This window comes from Mastacembelus armatus, chromosome 5 (assembly GCF_900324485.2).
Source record: "Mastacembelus armatus chromosome 5, fMasArm1.2, whole genome shotgun sequence".
In the NCBI taxonomy this organism is placed as follows: domain Eukaryota; kingdom Metazoa; phylum Chordata; class Actinopteri; order Synbranchiformes; family Mastacembelidae; genus Mastacembelus; species Mastacembelus armatus.
The window spans coordinates 18,285,793-18,295,121 of NC_046637.1; the positions used below are offsets into that span (position 1 = coordinate 18,285,793).

The 9,329-nt window shown below is 37.3% G+C and overlaps 1 protein-coding gene across 1 annotated transcript in view; it reads right to left on the reverse strand.

The window, feature by feature from the left end:
- Nucleotides 1–5,696, reverse strand: part of cdk18 (cyclin dependent kinase 18) — a 44,846-nt gene extending 39,150 nt beyond the window's left edge. Inside the window, exon 1 of the mRNA XM_026307927.1 lies at nt 5,454–5,696. The gene's annotated coding sequence lies outside the window, so the exon portion shown is untranslated. The remainder of the gene's footprint in view (nt 1–5,453) is intronic.
- Between the last annotated feature and the right edge of the window lie 3,633 nt (nt 5,697–9,329).

Consider the following 9,329-nt stretch of genomic DNA (forward strand, 5'->3'; position numbering starts at 1 on the left):
CTCAGACAGACTCAGTGTAATGTCTGTTTGTTGTGGCTGCAACCATGAAATTACTTTATTGAAGCCAAAAGGACACGCTGTAAAATTAGTTTTTGGGAATTTCCTGCTGGCAGGGAGAAATATTAAGCTCACCTGGGGCTTCTGGATGGCAACCTGCAAAAACCTTCAATACATCACGTCTTTTTGAAGTATAGCTTTCACTACACTCACTATACTCGTATTTATGGGCTTACCTATGGCATGTTTTGGACTTAGCAGTCAGGCCGTGTCTTGACGCTAACACACTGCTGATCTCTTATGTATTAAAGCAGTCATGTTATTGCAGTCATGAAGAACCAGTCCCACGTGGGTTGCTATCAAAAAGTTTAGGGAAATGGCTGTGCACTGCTATGTAGCAGTGTTAGGTACATTAACCAGAAGTACACCAAGTAATCTCAAACTTCAAGCCATGTGTCTGTTTTCGAGTGTGTCGTATTTTTTTCATCATTTGAAAGCAGACTTCAACAAAAAGGGGGGATGTGTGTTTTATTAGAGGTGTTACCAAGCGCTATTTTTCAACAACAGAGACCCCTAAGGACGAGGACTAACTGGGTGGTTTGGGAATGTAGAGAGATACATTTTTCCATAAAATGTTATGTCTTGGATTTTTTTATCTCGGCTTGGTCAGTTGCTTCCGCAAATTTTGTTGTTTCAACATTATGTGGGTGCATGTCCAAAACAGCACATTCCCTCAGTTATTGTTTTCAGCTGGTAAAAGTTTGTGCTTAGGAAGTCTGAATTGTGTAGTTAAATATCTTTTTTTCATTTTTTCCATTCTTCCAGACCTTTAAAGCTGTAATGCTGTTTTATGTCACATTATGTGTGTGTTATTATTCTGTTGTGCTGGTTTTTGGGACTTTTCCCTCAGGTATTGGTCTATGGTTGTGTTTCTGACAGGCGCAGCTCTGACTCACAGTTTACCTCACACCATTTGCACATCAGATGCATTTCCTAAGGTGACTTTTGCTTGTGCCAGTTTGGGAGCTGGCATCTAATACATCATCGCAGCTGCAGTACTAGACTAACAACTTGGGAGAATGACCCCTTGAAATTATGCAAAACGTCTACACACGTCACTGATTACAGCAGTTAAAAGTGGATGCAGTGGCCACCCTCCTGCCCAGAGAAGCAAATCCTGGACTTCAGGATACTGAACCAATAAAAAAATCGCTTCTCTCAGCCAGAGAGTGCATGTCACAATATTAGTATCTGTCTGGTGTACCCGAAAACAACAGACTTTATTAAGCACTGGCTGTCTCAGAGAGGGTGGAAATTTTTTAATTAGCTCAGTAGCTCGGCTATGAATGCATCACCCACCCACCTGTGAGGAGCTTTTGATGTGTATTGGGAGTGAATGAGGAAAGCATGCCCAGCAATACTTAAGGGCCTTTAGAGCTTTGTTTTTTGTGTAATTTAATGCGTCCCTGGCTGTAGCTGTAGCACAGGAAGGAGTATGCAACTATTGCACATGCACACAAAGAAAAAACTTGTCTGGTGCTATAGCTAATAACCTGAACATGTCATATATTGTATCGAATATATCAATACTCATTACTTATGATATTGTATTTTTATTGTGCGTGGAAGTTTTGTCTCCAATTACTGTAATAATGAGACAGAACTGAAAGCCCTGAAACCTTGCAAGTGGATCTTGTCCTCTCTTCTGTTTTTGCTTTTTAAGTTATTTTCGACTATGAAGCACAGTGAGAGCTGCTGTAAGGCTAATATACTAATCCAGTCTACTAATTGAAGTGTATTTTATTTTGACTGTGATGTTTTGGAGCGTGTCAAATTGGGTAAAACACTAGTGAGAATCATTTGGATTTCAATGAAAAGTGCAACAGCTTGCATTGGTTTGTTTGAAGGTTTGTTGATCTGAAATTTTATAGCCTATTTTTACAGACTAGATATGACATTGTAACTATACTTACCGTAATATAATACACATTACCTCTGCCAATTTCTTGCGCTTGTGGTAATGGGAAAGTTAGCAAACATGCATTTTAATAATGCACTCTTAAAGAATGTTGTTGCAAATGTTTTATGATGTAATGATTATGATGTTTTATGAATTTTCATGTTAGATTTTGGTGAGTAATACTGAATATAAACATAATGTTATATAGTTGCAAACAATACAAAACAACCTTTGACTGTGAAGTGTGTATCAGTGCATGCAACGTGTGCCAGTATGTTGATTTGGGTAAGTCATGTGTGCTCACTGGCATCTGTAGTGGGTTTTATTTAATTATATGCATTGTACTGGCTCTCACTTTACTGTGAGTTTGTTCCAGTTTATTCAAATATGTATTGACCTCTGGTAAGGGAATGACCAATGAAAATAGAACAATAACGTAATGATATAGCTTGGTGTTAAGCATACTGGAAACACAATATACCATGATGCAACTTGCAATTTTATATGTTATATATGTTGGAATCTAAAAAATGCTAATGATAGGAGAAAAACTGCTTTACCTGCAAATTCTGTAATGTTTGAATCCTCCAAATCCCACAGAAACACATGCTGTCTATAATCCCTTCAAACAAATGCTATGGCAAAGTCTGAGCCAAAATATTGCATTTTATGGTAGTAACCTTTGTGTTGTACAATTTCAACATGGACCCATGAAGTCTCAGGTTATGGAGATGATGGGTTTATTTTCACAAAAGGTGCTTGCTTACATTAATGAAGCCTTTCACAGTTAAATCACAATACCCATAAAACAGGGTGTTATGAAAATCACGAACTGCTTTCCATTTGGTGTGTTTGACCAAATGTTTGCATGTGTTTGTTCCTCTGTGAGAAGCGCTTGTGCTGGTGCCAGGGCTATTGTTGAATACGGCATGGGTCTATTTTCACATTATCGTGGCTGAGTGGGTCTGGGACTGTGTGATGAATCTTGGACTCAGTAAAAACCGGCTTACGTAAATGCTAGTATTGTGCCTCAGCTGCAGCATACTAAGGAAAAAGATCACTACTATAGCCTCCAAATAATAGTAACAACTATTCTCAGAGGCTAGCTATTCAGAAATGTAACTGTACTGTCATCATGTACATATATACATGGACTCTGCTGCTGTTATACTGGAACCTACAGTATTATTAAGATGGTACATACTTTAATAGAAATGACACAAAGATGGAAAAGATTGAAAAGGGGCAGTAAGAAGCACATATTTAGTGACATGGTGTCTACATTTGTTTGACAAAAGCAGCTTTCTCATTTTACATTAGTGACCACTGAGCAGGATCAGACAGTTTATTTTTTGTTTATAACACTATGTGGATGTTTGCCATAAAAAATGACTTAGTTTGACAAGAGTGCAGTTATCCTTTTGTTCACCTTTTAAAATAATAGGTTTTACTTTTACAAAAGAAAAAGAATTGAGCATGCAGACTAATCAATGAAAGTGCTGTCTCAGGTAAGCTTGATGTTTGAATGATTTTGATATCAGATTAAATTTAAATCCACTAGAGCAGGGCAGAGCTGCAAAGGGTAGCCTAAACTTTAATGTAGTTACATGTAGGACTGACTCCCATGCTAATGATATTATCAGTTGATGGCTAAGAGAAGTTAACACACCACAGTTGCTGGATTTGGTCCCCACGAGGAGGCTGACTAACTCCCATGCTGTAAATATGTTGGTCTTAAAGGTGATCGGTCTTATACTGCAGCACCACAAAACACTGAAGTGTGTATATCAGAATAAATAGATCTTTGTTTAATCCATTCCATATACCTTTGTCCTTGTACTTTGAGTTTGGAAAAAAAAACTCATCTTGTGAACATTTTGTATACTAAATATCACTCCTATGGTATACCGTGAAAGCTAAAGACATGCCATGTCTAGTCAGTGATTGACTAATTGGACAACTGCAGTTGTAAGAATCTGCTTGTATGATTATCAAATGTCATAGCTGCATTAGAATGACAGTTTTTAAATAAATTCAAATAAATTATGCATGTTAATAAGATCAAAAGGAAAAAAATATATGTTCATTTTGATGCATTTGAAGTTCCAAAAACAATTATAATAATGAGCTGACACTTTAATTCATGGCTCTTGGTGTGTTCCACATGCAATGCTTTTAAAAAGAGTTGTTACAGATGATGCTACAGCAAGGCTAAACTCTGCATGATTCAAGAATGCATGATAAAGATATGGAAAAGGGAACTAGTTTTGAGTATATACACTACACACACACACACACACACAAAACACATTTATTTTTATACGTCATTTTCTTCCTGGTAACTTGCTCTAACCTTAACCACAACCTGCCTAACTCTAGCCTCACACTGACCTTCAACCAAGTTGTTTCTTTAAAATTCTGTGATTTATATGGTTGGAGCCTGGATGTGATTCCCACGAGTAAGCCAAGTTCCCACATGTAATTGTGTAAACAGGTTTCAGTCCCCCCGATGTAGGAAAAACATGCACACACACACACCACACACACACACACACACACACACACACACACACACACACACACACACACACACATATTTTCATCACTTCAGAGGACATCACATTGATTCATTTTCCAAAGACCTACCCCAAATCTAAGCATAACCATTACTTTAATGATTTACATATTGGGGACTTCCTTTTTGTCCACAGAAGGAAATGGAAATGCAAGTGTGTAAACAAATAAACAACTTGAGTAATACCAGCACACAGATACTGCACACACACCCGCAGTCATGCCCACAGGCGCTTACAGGTAAACAGTGCTGTGCACATTGGTTATGGATGGACTTTTCTGTATTTAAGTGGCCCTTCTACTATTCCAGTGTTACTTTACATGTGACTTCTAATGCCTGAGGCCCATGAGACAGGAGAAAGGTGGGTGGGTGCTAGGGGTTTCAGATGTTTTTTTTTCTTTTCTTTTTTTACAGTGGTGGGCACAAAACAGAAGCAGGTACAGACATTTCACAATTTTTGAATAAACCATCTGTCTTGCCATCACTATCTGTTTGTCTGCTTTGCATTTATATATTATATAATGACAGATGTTATAAATAGTCTACATTATGTATCACGTGCATATTTTAAATGTTGTCACCCAGTTTACATCAATTGGATGACTGTGACGTAACCTCTGAATTTCATTACAGATCACTATTAAAGATCAACCTTAAGGTGAAGTTGGAATCCAAAAAGAGCGTGATAAAGTATTAAGGGCTCCAGTGGAACACAACATGACTCCTGAGATGTCCTGAGAGCTAATGAGGAAATAATAAAAATCATAAAACATACCACACTACAAAAAACAAATTAACAAACAAAAAGCATGTACTGCTGCCTTTGCCTACCCTGACCCATGGCTCTTACTGTAAGGTGGGTATGTCTTAATTTTAAAAATAAACAAGTGGATTTGGCTGCAGCAGAGCTACTGTACTTACAGAGGAGCAGAGGTCATCCACAGACACAGGGTAGCTGGAGTGGGGGGCTAACTGCTGCCTCACTGCTCAGGTTTCCCTCGCCTTCCCAGGTGTCACTCACACAGAGATAAATCCACAAGATACAGACAGTTCTATCACAGTGATGGAGAGACGTCTTGGTAGTAGAAAGGGGAAAATGGACCGACCCCTCCACAAATCCCTCTGACAGTTCACTCTTCTGCCCTCCCTCCGTCCTCCACGCAGAGCACTGTCAGCCGTCTCACTGGTCATATAACAGGAACGACTAAATAAAGAGGCAAAAATACAGTGGAGACAGCTCAGGAGAGGAGAAACTGCTGCTGTGAAGCATTTTATAACCAGCCTGGGGCTCCACCCCCACCAATCTCTGACTTTGGCCCTCCCTTGTTGGCATGGCAACGACCAATCACCACTCTGCATAACACGAGCCCCCTCCTCACCGTGCTCCTCCTCCTCCACAGCCAGCCTCTGGTGTTAACAGGGTTGTTACACACCAGCAAGGGCTATAAAAGCATGTGTGTGTATTAGTGTATGTCAAACAATGCAGAAAAAAGTGTGCATGTTCACTGCATGCAATGTGTACATGTGTGTGTACATGTAAACGTGTGTCAGTGTGTATACCTTTGTATATATGTATACAGTATGTGTGTGCATGTTAATGTGCAAAGCCTGTATGTAATGTAAATGAGTCTGTTTGTACTCGTGAGAATGCACTTGCACTGTGCTAGAGAAAGTAAGTGTGTGGTTATTTGTGTGTGAATGTTTGTTTTCTTAATTAGCAGTGCATCATTTCCCCTCATATTTATACCTGTTGTGATATGAGTGGTCCTGTGAGTCATTTCATTTAAAAAACAAACTGGCTGCTGATAGCATTAAAAACACAGATAAACTGGAGTGGCAGTATTGGAATGATGTGTGTCAAAAAGTATGTTATACAAAAGGAATTCAAGCACATTTAAAGGTGTTTAGAGGGTTGACGGTTAAGGAAAAATCTCTCTTGCTGGTTAGTAACTGGTGTGTTCACACTGGTAAATGCAAAATTCACAAGGTTATGTAACAAAACTTTAATTAAACAGTTAACATTTATAATTACGATAAAGTAATTAGAAAGCAAAACTTATAACAATTTGTTAATGAATTTTTAAGATGTTACAGCAGATTTACCGCTCCTTAATGACTTACAGTATAGCTGCAGACTGATGGGTTAAAAGAAAGTGGGAAGCTGATGAGCATTAATTAATTTTGTGGTTAGGATAAGGACTCATCAACAAGACAGAACATACACAACCTGGCAAACTAAAAGTTCATTCTAAGCACTTAAAACTGATCTATAAATTGTTTAATTACAACTTACCAAAAGTCCCACTGAAAACAGAAATTGATTTAGTGTTTACCTACACATGCTGTTTGACCATTCCATTGGATACAGATATGTCATGCACAATTAATGCACTCATTATAAACTAAGCTGATGAAGACTGGACTGGTCAGCTTGTTTCACTTCATTAGTCAGTCTGACATTACATTTATTCATCACTAGCGGGTGACACATCTGTCCTGCTAATGATATTATCAGTTGCTGGCTAAGAGAAGTTAACACACCACAGTTGCTGGATTTGGTCCCCACGAGGAAGCTGAATCTTCATGTCACTGTGAAAACAGGCTCCAGTCCCCACAGAAAAAACATGGTTTAGGGACACACACACACACAGACAGACGCACACACACACACACACACACACACACACACACACACACACACACACACACACACACACACACACACACACACGCGCACACACACACACACACACACGCACACACACACACACACACACACATCTTGCTTTTCCAATAATGCAATTTTTGAAGAACTCATATTAAACAAGTGTTTTCCAGTTATTACAAGTGTTTTTAATATTTACTCCAAGAAAGACATTTTAAAATGACCCTCTTCAAGGCCACATTATCTATATGAATTTCTGTCATATCCAAAAGAAAATAAAATATACTTTCCCTGAGTGAAAGTTGCTAAAGAGTTCCAGGATTTTGCCAGGATTTACTTCTACTATATAGTAGAATAGAATATATATAGAGAGAATATAATAATAGAGTTATATTATAATGATTAATATTGTAATAATAATAATAATTATTATTATTATTATTTTCAGTAGTAGTAGTAGACTGTTATTCATAGTTGCAGTAGAAGGCATTAGGCCATTTTATTAGGTTATATGTGGCTACAGGACTATCTTACCCTATTAGTTAACAAATGCGTGTTACTTACTTTCGTTTTTATGCTTATAGTTTTATTATATTTTATTGTATTTTATCCATCCATCCATTATCTGTACCCGCTTATTCCTATTTAGGGTCACAGGGATCTGCTGGAGCCTTATTGTATTAGTCTTTTTGTATTGTACGTCTATTCTTTATTTCTATTGCTATTTCTTGTTTGCTTATTTTGTCTTCTTATAGACATTTCCCTTATTAAAAATGTACGCAAAATTTAAATGAATTAATGCAAATGTGACCAATCAGTCTTCATTTTTTTCATTCAAGTTGGCAGAGGAACTATCTCTTACAGTTTTTTTTTCTTTAATTTCTCCTCACCTTTCTGTTGTCTTTCTCTGCAGGCATTCTTTCAATCACTTTTTGAAATGTACAATAAAATGATTATGAACAAACCAGTCAACAGTAAATGATGTTTGTTATGTTGCATTACAAGTTTAACCAGGATTGTGATGCCTAACTGAGCATAATTTTGTTGCACAGATTATTATTATTATTATTTAGATACATTTTAGATGTCTATTAATTATTTGTCCATTAATGAATGTGTCTCTGATGTCTCAGACACTAGTAATTCAGAAGGAAATGATTACCACATTGTTACTCTGTTTTTAAAACAGATCTAATTGGCTGAAGGAAGCTGCTGGTGTTACAGGTCAAACACCATGGGGTTGCTTGCATCAGTGGTTGGGCTTTGATTGTTTGTGTTCAGAATCACAAGCCATATTCACTATGGTCAAACAAACTGGTAGACTAGTCTTTAAAAAGGTAGCTTCTTTTGTGTTGTTTTCAGCTTCCCTGGCAGCTAAACTGGCCATAAGGTCTTCAAAATTGTAAATAAATAAATAAAAATAAATGTGTCTGCTTGACTATCTGTGAGCGGTTCTGATCTAACCAACTGCATTAATTATACTCTTTTACATCTGATGCCAGGGGTTAAGGTTCAGTTGTGTTTCACTGGAATGAAGACAGAAAGGAGGAAATAAAGTAACAGTGAATTCATCTAAGCAGATAAATTAGTTTAACAGAAAAACCTTACAGCTCCTTGCTTCTGACTGCAGTTTTCAGTTTTTTTTCTCACTTCTCTTCATCTTCATCACTATGAAATCATGAAAATCTGACTTTATTATCAGATTGCTTATAAACATGTGTATATTAGTTATAAATAAATATGCCATATGTCTCTTTGTTATAAAACGCAAGGAAGAACTGCATAAAATACATAAAAAAGAACAAAACAAAATGACACATTCCTTGTTCTGATCATTTCTCATTTGTCCCATCATTTCAGACTTTGGGTTTGTATATCAGATGAACAACATTTCTGAGTTTGCAGTAAATATGCTTGGAGGACAGACTACATGCAAGTTGACAACTGAGCGCATCTGTCAGTTGAATCATGCCCCAGAGGTTCGTTGAAGTAACATGCTGTATGTCTGTTACAGCAGAGATACATCATTAGCGAAGGCAGACATAGTTGCTAATTAACAGATGATAGTTGTCACCACAGCCAAACTATTGTTAACAAAAATCATTGTCCATGTCAGTCAAAATGTACTCTCA